Source organism: Coturnix japonica, chromosome 10 (assembly GCF_054131305.1).
Source record: "Coturnix japonica strain WE chromosome 10, WE-NBRP24, whole genome shotgun sequence".
Taxonomy (NCBI): domain Eukaryota; kingdom Metazoa; phylum Chordata; class Aves; order Galliformes; family Phasianidae; genus Coturnix; species Coturnix japonica.
The window spans coordinates 29,034,505-29,046,543 of NC_140672.1; the positions used below are offsets into that span (position 1 = coordinate 29,034,505).

The 12,039-nt window shown below is 48.5% G+C and overlaps 1 long non-coding RNA gene across 1 annotated transcript in view; it reads left to right on the forward strand.

The window, feature by feature from the left end:
- LOC146759603 (uncharacterized) overlaps window positions 1-2,886 on the forward strand; it is a 67,106-nt gene extending 64,220 nt beyond the window's left edge. The window contains exon 4 of the long non-coding RNA XR_014932473.1: window positions 1,698-2,886. This is a non-coding gene — a long non-coding RNA (uncharacterized LOC146759603). The remainder of the gene's footprint in view (window positions 1-1,697) is intronic.
- The last annotated feature ends 9,153 nt before the right edge of the window (window positions 2,887-12,039 follow it).

The following is a 12,039-nucleotide window of genomic DNA, read 5'->3' on the forward strand; positions in this document are numbered from 1 at the left end:
AGTCTTGCTTTTCCCTTTTAGTTTTGTTTTTCCATTTTAGTCTTGCTTTTCCCTTTTAGTCTTGCTTTTCTCTTTTAGTCTTGATTGTCCCTTTCACTGCTGCTTTTCCCTTTTGTGTCTTGCTTTTCCCTTTCACTGCTGCTTTTCCATTTTAGTCTTGCTTTTCCCTTTTAGTCTTCCTTGTCCCTTTTAGTCTTGCTTTTCCCTTTTAGTCTTGCTTTTCCCTTTTAGTCTTAATTACCTTTCACTGCTGCTTTTCCCTTGTAGTCTTGCTTTTCCCTTTCACTGCTGCTTTTCCATTTTATTCTTGCTTTTCCCTTTCACTGCTGCTTTTCCCTTTTAGTCTTGCTTTTCCTTTTTAGTCTTGCTTTTCCCTTTTAGTCTTGCTTTTCCCTTTAACTGCTGCTTTTCCATTTCAGTCTTGCTTTTCCCTTTCAGTCTTGCTTTTCCCTTTCAGTCTTGCTTTTCCCTTTCAGTGCTGCTTTTCTGTTTTAGTCCTGCTTTTCCCTTTTAGTCTTGCTTTTCCCTTTTAGTCTTGCTTTTCCCTTTTAGTCTTTCTTTTCCCTTTTAGTCTTGCTTTTCCCTTTTAGTCTTGCTTTTCCCTTTTAGTCTTGCTTTTCCCTTTTAGTCTTAATTACCTTTCACTGCTGCTTTTCCCTTTCAGTCTTGCTTTTCCCTTTTAGTCTTGCTTTTCCCTTAAACTGCTGCTTTTCCCTTTTAGTCTTGCTTGTCCTTTTTTGTCTTGGTTTTCCCTTTTAGTCTTGCTTTTCAATTTTAGTTTTGCTTTTCCCTTTTAGTCTTGCTTTTCCCTTTCCCTGCTGCTTTTCCCTTTTAGTCTTGCTTTTACCTTTCCCTGCTTCTTTTCCCTTTTAGTCTTGCTTTTCCTTTTTATTTATGCTTTTCCCTTTTAGTCTTGCTTTTCCCTTTCACTGCTGCTTTTCTTTTTTAGTCTTGATTTTCCCTTTCACTGCTGCTTTTCCCTTTCACTGCTGCTTTTCCCTTTCACTGCTGCTTTTCCCTTTTAGTCTTGCTTTTCCCTTTCACTGCTGCTTTTCCATTTTAGTCTTGCTTTTCCCTTTGACTGGTGCATTACCCTTTTAGTCTTGCTTTTCCCTTTCACTACTGCTTTTCCCTTTTATTCTTTCTTTTCTGTTTTATTCTTCCTTTTCCCTTTTAGTCTTGCTTTTCCCTTTTACTCTTGTTTTTCCCTTTTAGTCTTGATTTTCCCTTTTAGTCTTGCTTTTCCCTTTTAGTCTTGCTTTTCCCTTTTAGTCTTGATTGTCCCTTTCACTGCTGCTTTTCCCTTTTGTGTCTTGCTTTACCCTTTCATTGCTGCTTTTCCCTTTTAGTCTTGCTTTCCCTTTTAGTCTTGCTTTTCCCTTTCACTGCTGCTTTTCCCTTTTAGTCTTGCTTTTCCCTTTCACTGCTGCTTTTCCCTTTTAGTCCTGCTTTTCCCTTTTAGTCCTGCTTTTCCCTTTCACTGCTGGTTTTCACTTTTAGTCTTGCTTTTCCCTTTTAGTCCTGCTTTTCCCTTTTAGTCCTGCTTTTCCCTTTTAGTCCTGCTTTTCCCTTTTAGTCTTGCTTTTCCCTTTCACTGCTGCTTTTCCCTGTCATGGTCTTGTAATTTTGTAATTTTGCTATCAGTATTCCACATCATAACATAATGTCAAGTATGGATACTTCTCTTGAATGTGCAGTCCACAGAAGAAGACTACATATCCCAGAGAACAACAGGAGTAACAATAAGTTACGGGACCAGGACTCTATATAATCTCGTTTCTAGGCTGGAGTGCCCTCCTTCTTCTCTCGAACTTCTCGGAGAGTGGGATGCGTTCCAGCCGTGTTGCCTAGAGTTCACAGTAGGCCTCTCGGTTTTCGGGGACTCTCTCTCTCTGTTTCATTCGATTTGTTAGCCTCAATTATATTATATTGTGTTATCTTGTATTTCGATATCATATTTAGTAAAATAAGTTTTTCCTCCTTAGATTGTTGCTGTTTTATCCCACTCGCCTTTTCCCCCTACTTACCGGGCCCCGGGGGGGGGCCCACGGGGTGGCTTCCCGTGTCACGGGCATAGGTAGATCTAAGTAACCCGTGACCCCTATTAGTCTTGCATTTCCCTTTCACTGCTGCTTTTCCCATTTAGTCTTTTCCCTTTCACTGCTGCTTTTCACTTTTAGTCTTGCTTTTCCCTTTCACTGCTGCTTTTCCCTTTTACTCTTTTCCCTTTCACTGCTGCTTTTCCCTTTTAGTCTTGATTTTCCCTTTCACTGCTGCTTTTCCCTTTTAGTCTTTTCCCTTTCACTGCTGCTTTTCCCTTTTAGTCTTGCTTTTCCCTTTTAGTGTTGCTTTTCCCTTTTAGTGTTGCTTTTCCCTTTCACTGCTGCTTTTAGCTTTCACTGCTGCTTTTCCCTATTAGTCTTGCTTTTCCTTTTTAGTCTTGCTTTTCCCTTTTATTCTTGCTTTTCCCTTTCACTGCTGCTTTTCACTTTCCTTGCTGCTTTTCCCTTTTAGTCTTGCTTTTCCCTTTCACTGCTGCTTTTAGCTTTCACTGCTGCTTTTCCCTATTAGCCTTGCTTTTCCTTTTTAGTCTTGCTTTTCCCTTTTATTCTTGCTTTTCCCTTTCACTGCTGCTTTTCCCTTTCACTGCTGCTTTTCCCTTTTAGTCTTGCTTTTCCCTTTTAGTCTTGTTTTTACCTTTTAGTCTTGCTAAAAACCCTTCTTAAGGCCTCAGCACCATCAATGAAGAGGCCACCCCGCCGGCAGCAATAGAAGAGCCCATGGGGCAGCTGAGGAGACGGGGGCCAGGCAGCACCTGGGACACACACTGGCCCCAACGGACCCTTGTCATCACCGTCCAATTCAACCTCAAATAGAAAACAGAAAGACTGCAAACAATAAATTAACATTGAAAACAATTTAAAAACAAAGTGTCAGTATTGAGTTTTGGTATTGATATCGGCACAGCTGTTGACGCTTCCCCATCCTTGACGCTCTCTCCCCTTTTTCCTACTGCCGTGCAACTGCTGCCACTGTTGCATTCCAGACACGAACCCCACGGGCTTCAGAGAGGGGAATGGCAAACCTCTGCTCTTGGGGACCAACATCCACAGGCCGTGCTACAGCTGGGGTCAGCCAGCTGGAGCAGAAACACCAGTCCTGCTGGACACCAGGCTGAACCTGCAAGGAACCCACCCGGGCTGCCTTGCCGAACGCTGTCCTGGGCTGCGTGAGGCCAGGTGCCACCCGTGGGTGAAGGGCGGTTATCCCGCCCTCTGCTCAGCCCTGAGGAGGTCACAGCTGGAGCGCTGGGACCGCAGCTGGGCTACCCAGCACAGGGGATAACAACACGCTTCTTCCCATTACGAGTGGACCATTCGGTTCTACCACTCCAGATCCGCAACCCATCCCTGTACAACCGCTCTTAAGTAGGGACCTACACACTTCCTTCTTTGCAGGCATTTGAAATGTCTCTACAGAAGACAAAACCAGACAAAAATCTTTCCGTGCCTATTCACACCACGTTCCTAAGACAACACAGCTGGTTCTTAAACACGGTAGTATGTACCCTTGGTTTACTGCACAGCTGGTGAACAGAAAGTTCTCCAGCCTCACTACGGAATAAAGAACTCCACCATCATTCCCATGCTCCCTATGAAGCATACTGAGCTCCAACACTCACTCAGTCCCTCACTCAATCTTCCCCCTGCTAATGTTCTTTAATCTAATTCCACCTCACATCACAACACAAGCTGTCACAGCCTGGTGTACAGTCTCATCAAAGGGAACGCTGCTTGTTTGCCATCAGAATTCATTAAAAAATGAAACAATTCAACAACCAACAACCACTACTTCTCATATTACCTACAGGCAACAATGCCTGAAGAACTGGAGTGTCAGATGGCATGCAAAACATTACAAGTTGGCTCGTAGGAATGAAAGAATTTCATGAGAGAACGGGGCTAATGATACATGGAGCGCCATAGACATCAAAGATAAGCACTGGTAGAACCGATGAGATTAATAACTCTTTTGACAACTGAAATGGATGCGACAAAAGACAGAAATTACTAATCACAAAAGAACTTGACGTGCGTGAAAACAGAGGACACTCAAAGTCCATGACGTGTTAAATGACCACTAAGATCATCACGTCCATCTATCAGAGACAAACATGAACTTTTATTGAATACTACACGCCATATGTGTTTTGCATGTGTGTAATGGCCAGGGAGACCTGAGGGGGATCATGGGATCACATGGCTGAGGCCCCACTCTGGTAGGAAACACCCATGCCAAGCACATGAGATGTGGGGAAGGGAGAGGGCAGCGGCACTGGGAAAAGCCCGGAAACTTGAGCTGGGGCTGGAGCACGTGCTGCGGGTGAGGACGGCTCACTGTGATGACCCAGCAGTGGACTGCGGCATCGCTGTGAGACGGGCAGTGATGTACCCAAGCGAAGGTCAAGCGAAGGTGACGCCCAGAAGCTTGGCCAAGCCATGGTTGGAGACATCACCAGGCAACGGATTGTGACCCCATAGGCCACGGCGGCTTTGATGCGGGCGCAGAAGCTCAGCCCAGCAGTTCGTGCCTGGCCTCTGACCGAGCGTGTGTGCGAGGACTGGAGTGTAGACAGGGCGAGCTTTGGTGCTGGAAAGTGCTCTGGGTGCTGTTAGCACAGCTCCCAGCGGCCTTCTCAGAGCCATTTGTTCTTTCCCCGAGCCTGCCGGGAGCAGGCAGACGGGACATCCTAGAGAAAGAAGCGTGTGCAGCAGCACAGGTAGGCGGCACAGAGACTGGCAGCGGGGGGGCACAACTTGAGGGACCCTTCCGAGGCCGGAGTCTGACTAATGTCTCTTGTCCTCTTCCAGCGTGTCACCTGCTGCTGCTGCTGCAGCGTTAGTGCTGGGGAGCACGTTACCATCTCCCGCTCCCACTGGCCCACCGCAACTGGTGGAAGGATGGAGGCAGATTTTGAGACCCGCTGCCCCGTGTGCCTGGAGAACTGGGACAGCGCAGCATACGCCATGCCTTGCTGCCACCAGTTCTGCTTCCGCTGCATCCAGCGGTGGACAAGCACCAGGCCCCAGTGTCCGCTGTGCAAACGGGACGTGAAGACCATCATTCACTCCGTGCAAGCGGACGACAAGTACAAGGAGGTGGAGGTCAGACCAGCTGCACAGGCGTCCGTTGCTACACGGAGACCCGCACTCCACCACGCAGCCCGGCCATGGCCTGCAGTGCCCACGCATCCTCATCCTCTCGGCGGCCTCTCCCCTGCCACCTGGGCTTCCCTCTTCAGGGAGCACCCGGCCCTGCTGCGGCCCCTGCGGTCCTGGCTGCGCCAGAACCTGCACCGCATCCTGGGCACCGAGGGGCCACAGGCAAATATCCTGGTTGACAGTGTCATCTGGGCCCTGCTCCTCGTAGGCTTGGCAGAGGGGATCCTGATAGAAATGCTGGATCCTGACCTGCACGGCCACACGGTGACCTTTGTGAGGCACTTCATCGCCTTTGCGGTGCGGAGGTGCAGTCGGGTGGCAGGCCGCTTCCTGGGCCTCAACATCCCCCCTGCTCCTGGGGCACAGGAGGCCACAGCAGCAGAGCCCAGAGCTGCCACACCAGAGGAGCCACCTGTCCCTGGCTCAGCACCCTCCAGCAGCCCTGCCAGCTCCAACAGGGACGAAATGCTGGGCAGGGCAACACAAGAGGTTCGTGGGCATCCCAGCCGCCCACATGGCAACCCTGCAACTGTCACCACAGAGCAGGCAGCACCTCAGGAGGAGCCAGGAGAGCCTGTGGCAGGGCCCTCCGGCACCAGACCACCTGAGGGGACCCGGCGAGCCCCGAAGAGGAAGGCCGGCGACTCACAGGCCTCAGCACCATCAAAGAAGAGGCCACCCCGCCGGCAGCAATAGAAGAGCCCATGGGGCAGCTGAGGAGGCTGGGGCCAGGCAGCACCTGGGACACACACTGGCCCCAACGGACCCTTGTCATCACCGTCCAATTCAACCTCAAATAGAAAACAGAAAGACTGCAAACAATAAATTAACATTGAAAACAACTGAAAAACAAAGTGTTGGTATTGAGTGTTGGTATTGATAACAGCACAGCTGTTGACGCTTCCCCATCCTTGACGCTCTCTCCCCTTTTTCCTACTGCCGTGCAACTGCTGCCACTGTTGCATTCCAGACACGAACCCCACGGGCTTCAGAGAGGGCAATGGCAAACCTCTGCTCCTGGGGACCAACATCCACAGGCCGTGCTACAGCTGGGGTCAGCCAGCTGGAGCAGAACCACCAGTCCTGCTGGACACCAGGCTGAACCTGCAAGGAACCCACCCGGGCTGCCTTGCCGAACGCTGTCCTGGGCTGCGTGAGGCCAGGTGCCACCCGTGGGTGAAGGGCGGTTATCCCGCCCTCTGCTCAGCCCTGAGGAGGTCACAGCTGGAGCGCTGGGACCGCAGCTGGGCTACCCAGCACAGGGGATAACAACACGCTTCTTCCCATTACGAGTGGACCATTCGGTTCTACCACTCCAGATCCGCAGCCCATCCCTGTACAACCGCTCTTAAGTAGGGACCTACACACTTCCTTCTTTGCAGGCATTTGAAATGTCTCTACAGAAGACAAAACCAGACAAAAATCTTTCCGTGCCTATTCACACCACGTTCCTAAGACAACACAGCTGGTTCTTAAACACGGTAGTATGTACCCTTGGTTTACTGCACAGCTGGTGAACAGAAAGTTCTCCAGCCTCACTACGGAATAAAGAACTCCACCATCATTCCCATGCTCCCTATGAAGAATACTGAGCTCCAACACTCACTCAGTCCCTCACTCAATCTTCCCCCTGCTAATGTTCTTCCATCTAATTCCACCTCACATCACAACACAAGCTGTCACAGCCTGGTGTACAGTCTCATCAAAGGGAACGCTGCTTGTTTGCCATCAGAATTCATTAAAAAATGAAACAGTTCAACAACCAACAACCACTACTTCTCATATTACCTACAGGCAACAATGCCTGAAGAACTGGAGTGTCAGATGGCATGCAAAACATTACAAGTTGGCTCGTAGGAATGAAAGAATTTCATGAGAGAACGGGGTGTTGGTATTGATAACGGCACAGCTGTTGACGCTTCCCCATCCTTGACGCTCTCTCCCCTTTTGAATGCGGGCAAATTGAGTTGCTGTTTTTCTGTGTTTTCTTCTGTTGCTCTTTTAGCTTTTAACAGAGCTACGAGTTTTTTTCCCTGTTAAGGAGCTATCTCAGGTTTGCGATTCTGCACCTGCGAGCTTGACCTTGAAAGTCCAGGTGGACTGCCAATACTCCGGTATATTTTATAAACACTGCTGAGCTTTGTTTTCTTTTACTTTTTTTCCTCTCTATTGAAGAAAAAAAAGGAAAAAAAAATGTTTTCTCTACTAAATTTTTTTTACCAGGGACTGTGTGCCATTGGTTCCTTTTTTGAGACGCTCCGAACATATTGGGTCATGTTTAAGCTAGCCACTTTTTCTTATGGAGCTATACAATTGTATAATGGATTGAAAGCATGGTTAGCAATGCTCACTTCGTATCTGCGTACAGCTCCAGAGGGAGCAACTAATGCAACTAATTATACAGAAATGGTGATTTTTAAGCGTGCTCCTCTTTCTTTCTATGAATCCTTTATGCAGTTTTTGAATGATCAGTGGGCCACACTCTTAATCTCCCTGATCTTACTGTTGATTATTATAATAATCTCACTCAGTATCTGGATTTATAACATCCGGAGGAAGTCTTCCCTAGAACCAGAGAATACTGAGTGGCAGGGAGTGTGGAGAGGCTTTGAAGAGATTCTCAAAGGACAGACATCTTCAGTGTTATGGAGCTTCACTCCTGAACACTTGAAGAATCCTGAGAGTTTGATTGCATATTTGAGGCAGGAATGTTGTGGCTCAGGCAGATCTCAGGAGGCACAAATGATTTTGGGCCTAGCTAATGCTTATCGGGCCTTATTCAATACCATTCCTGAGAGGGAAGTTTTTGAAGCTGAGAGAGAGAGTCTCAGGGCCGAGAAGGAGAGTCTTAGAGCTGAGGCAGAAAAACTTTGGACTGAGAAGGTAGAGAGAGAAAAAGCTTTTGAAGCTGCGAGAAAAGATCTCCTGTACCAACGAGACTCAATCTGGTACGAGAAAGAGAATCTTAGAGCTGACGCAGAAAAACTTTGGGATGAGAAAAGCTCCCTGCAATCCCAACTCAACACTCTCCAGTCCGAGCACAGCGCCCTCCGGTCCGAGCACGACACTCTCCAGTCCGAGCACAGCGCCCTCCGGTCCGAGTACAACACTCTCCAGACTGAGCGCGATGCCCTCCTGACCGAGCACAATGCCCTCCTGACCGAGCACAATACTCTCCAGTCCAAGTATGACGCCCTCCAGTCTGAGTGCGGCACCCTCCAGGCCAAGCACGATGCCTTCCAACCCAACTGCGATGCCCTCCGGTCCGAGCACAACACTCTTCAGTCTGTCCATAATGCCCTCCAGTCCGAGCATAACGCTCTTCAGACTGAGCACAATGCCCTCGGGACCGAGCACAATACTCTCCAGATTGAGCACAACGCTCTCCGGTCCGGGTACAATACTCTCCAGTCCAAGTATGATGCCCTCCAGTCTGAGCGCGGCACCCTCCAGCCTAAGCACGATGCCCTTCAACCCAATTGTGACACCCTCCAGACCGAGCACAACACTCTTCAGTCTGAGCACAACGCTCTTCAGACCGAGCACAATGCCCTCCAGGCCGAGCTCAACACTCTCCGGACTGAGCACACTGCCCTCCAGGCCGAGCATAACGTCCTCTGGTTCGGGTACAACACTCTCCAGTCCAACTACAACAGCCTCCAGACTGAGCTTGGTGCCGTCCAGTTTGAGCGGAACGCTTTCTGAGACCAGCTATGTGCCCTCCAGGGTGAGTTGAATGTATTTAACCAACTACCAGGGGCACATGTAATCCAATTGGGCCAGCCACTGGGGGCGCATGTAGTTCAATCTGACCAGCCACCGGGGGCACATGTAGTCCAATTGGACCAACCATCGGGGACACCAGATACAATGTTGGTTGCCCCTGTAAGAGGGTGAAAGACAAAACAAGTTTCAACTCAGTTAGAGAAAATGCAGAAGGAGTTAGAAGAGCGGAGGGAGTTAGGAGAGCAGGACTCAGGAGACTCAGGTGACTCGGGAGAGCAGGGGGAGTCAAAAGACCAGAAGAAGTTGGAGGAGCAGAGGATGTTAGAGGGGTATAAGAAGATGATAGAGGAGCAGAAGATGTTAGAGGAGCAGAAGAAGTTAGAGGAGCAGAGAAAGTTAGGAGAGAGGAAAAAGAAGGAGGGTTACCTGGAGGAAATAACACAAGCATCAGGGTCAGGGTCAGAGTCAGAAGAGGAGCCAAAAGCTAGTTTTTCTTTACAAGAATTTCTCAAGTCCAAACTTATAGATGGGGCAGCCTCATCAACACAGTTGCCACCATCAACACCTGGGACTCTTGATAGAGCAAAAGGTGAGCAAAATATTACGACCATTATTGATCCATCTTTTAAACTGAGTGAAATTCGAGATCTAAGAAAGGATTACACACGTCAGCCAAAAGAAAATATGGTCACTTGGTTACTTCGCTGCTGGGACAATGGTGGCAACAGTGCGTGGCTCGATGGCAGTGAAGCTCGCCAACTGGGTAGCATTTCCAGGGACTCACGTGTGGACAGAGGTATTGGCACATGCCAAAATCGGTCCTACACCCTCTGGAAGCGGATGTTGATAGCAGTAAGAGATAGATTCCCCTTTTAAATGGGACTTGGAGCCTGAGAGAAAGAAATGGACTGATATTGAGAAAGGTATCCAATTTTTGAGAGAAAATGCTCTGGTGGAAATGCTATACAGCCGCGAGTTCAATCGTAATGATCCAGACCAATTACATGATCCTGAAGCAGTCCACGTTCCACGACAAATGTGGCGTGACTTTACAAAAGCAGCTCCAGAAAAGCATGCCAGTGCACTTGCATTAGTATATGGCAAAGGGGACAGGAAACCCTTTGTGAATGAACTAATTGGCAGACTTCAGGAACTTGGATTATTTATAAGCGCCACAGAAGTTAATCTGTATACTTCAGCCATTGTCAAAATTGTGGAAAGGTTAAACGAAGTGGAGGGAACACAAAATGATATTATTGACAAATTGGCTAATGTGCCTGATGTAGATGAATCCACGGTGGTACAAGATGATGGAAACCAGGATTTCCACAATCGCCTATTGAGGAAGCTAAACAACATGAGTTCCTCTCGACCTGTATCATCGAAAATCTCAACCATTAAAAAGAGACGTCTTCGTATTCAAGCAAATGACAATGATAAGTCACCTTGAATCAACGATGAGACTACACGTCTTGCCTTGTTGCTTTTCCTCTGTAGTCATGGGGAGGACATGAAGAAGTGGTGTAATTCATCCACCTCTGCACTTCAGGCACGAGTGAAAGAATTACAAGGTGAAACAACTACCAAGGTGAACTCTTCCAAGAAGGGGAGAGTTCCAGTTGCTGCAAGTCAACGAGGTAAACAATAGAGGGGCCCTGCCCCCAGCCAGGGGGGGGAAAGGGACAATAGAGTATACTGGACTGTGTGGATTAAGTGGCCTGGCACATCTCAACCACAGAAATATAAAGCCTTGGTGGACACTGGTGCACAATGCACCCTAATGCCCTCAAGTCACCAGGGGACACAACCAATATATATCCATGGAGTGACTGGGGGTTCCCAAGAATTGACTATGTTGGAGGCCGAAATAAGCCTCACTGGTAAAAACTGGCAGAGACACCCTATTGTGACTGGTCCAGAGGCTCCATGTATACTGGGAATCGATTACCTTAGGATGGGATATTTTAAGGATCCCAAGGGGTATCGATGGGCCTTTGGGATAGCTGCTGTTAACACAAACGGTGTTAAGCAGCTGTCAGCTTTACCTGGTCTGTCATATCCTTCTGCTGTGGGGTTGCTCCAGGTAAAAGACCAAGAGGTACCAATTACCACCAAAGTGGTTCACAGACGGCAGTACCGCACCAATAGGGACTCATTGCTCCCCATTCACAAGCTAATTCGCCAATTAGAAAATCAGGGAGTGATTAGCAAAACGCACTCACCTTTTAACAGCCCCATATGGCCAGTGCGTAAAACCAGTGGGGAATGGAGGCTGACGGTAGATTACCGTGGCCTGAATGAAGTTACCCCTCCATTAAGTGCTGCTGTACCAGACATGCTAGAACTCCAGTATGAATTGGAGTCAAAAGAAGCTAGGTGGTATGCCACCATTGATATTGCTAATGCCTTCTTTTCCATCCCATTGGCTGCAAAATGTAGGCCACAGTTTGCTTTTACCTGGAGAGGTATTCAGTATACCTGGAACCGTTTACCCCAGGGGTGGAAGCACAGCCCAACAATTTGCCATGGATTAATCCGTGTGTGCACGCAGCTCCTGAGGACACTGAGCTGTATTTCTGGTTAAAATGCACAAAACAGCAACAGCCAACAAAGGTGGCTGCTGCCAGCTCACCTGACCAGCACCTCATGCTCTGTTGTTCTCTTTTAGCACAAACCATGCAGTACTAACACCACCAAAGCAGCAGTGCTGCTGTAAGCCCATGCTGCTCCTGGACCCCCCCTCTGCCTCACACCACAGGTCAGAAAGCAAAACTCAGAGGGGGAGCAGTGGAAATACAAACAGCAAATGCTCCCCATAAAGCTGCAATCCACCCAGCGGGCTGTTACCTCTCTGTTATTTTCATTACTTGGTATCAGCTGGGTTACAGATGGCTGCTCAGAGTTACCAGCTTCAAAAACTAGGTCAATGGTATCAGAGAGAGGAAGGAAACATAACGATCCTGGGCTTTACGAACCCAAACCATCCAAATAACAGCAGCCTAACAGAGAAGATGATTTCACTGAGAGTCCTCATTAACCCCAGGCCTGGCAGCTGCACTGCTGAGCGATCAGAGCAGTGAGAGGGGCAGAG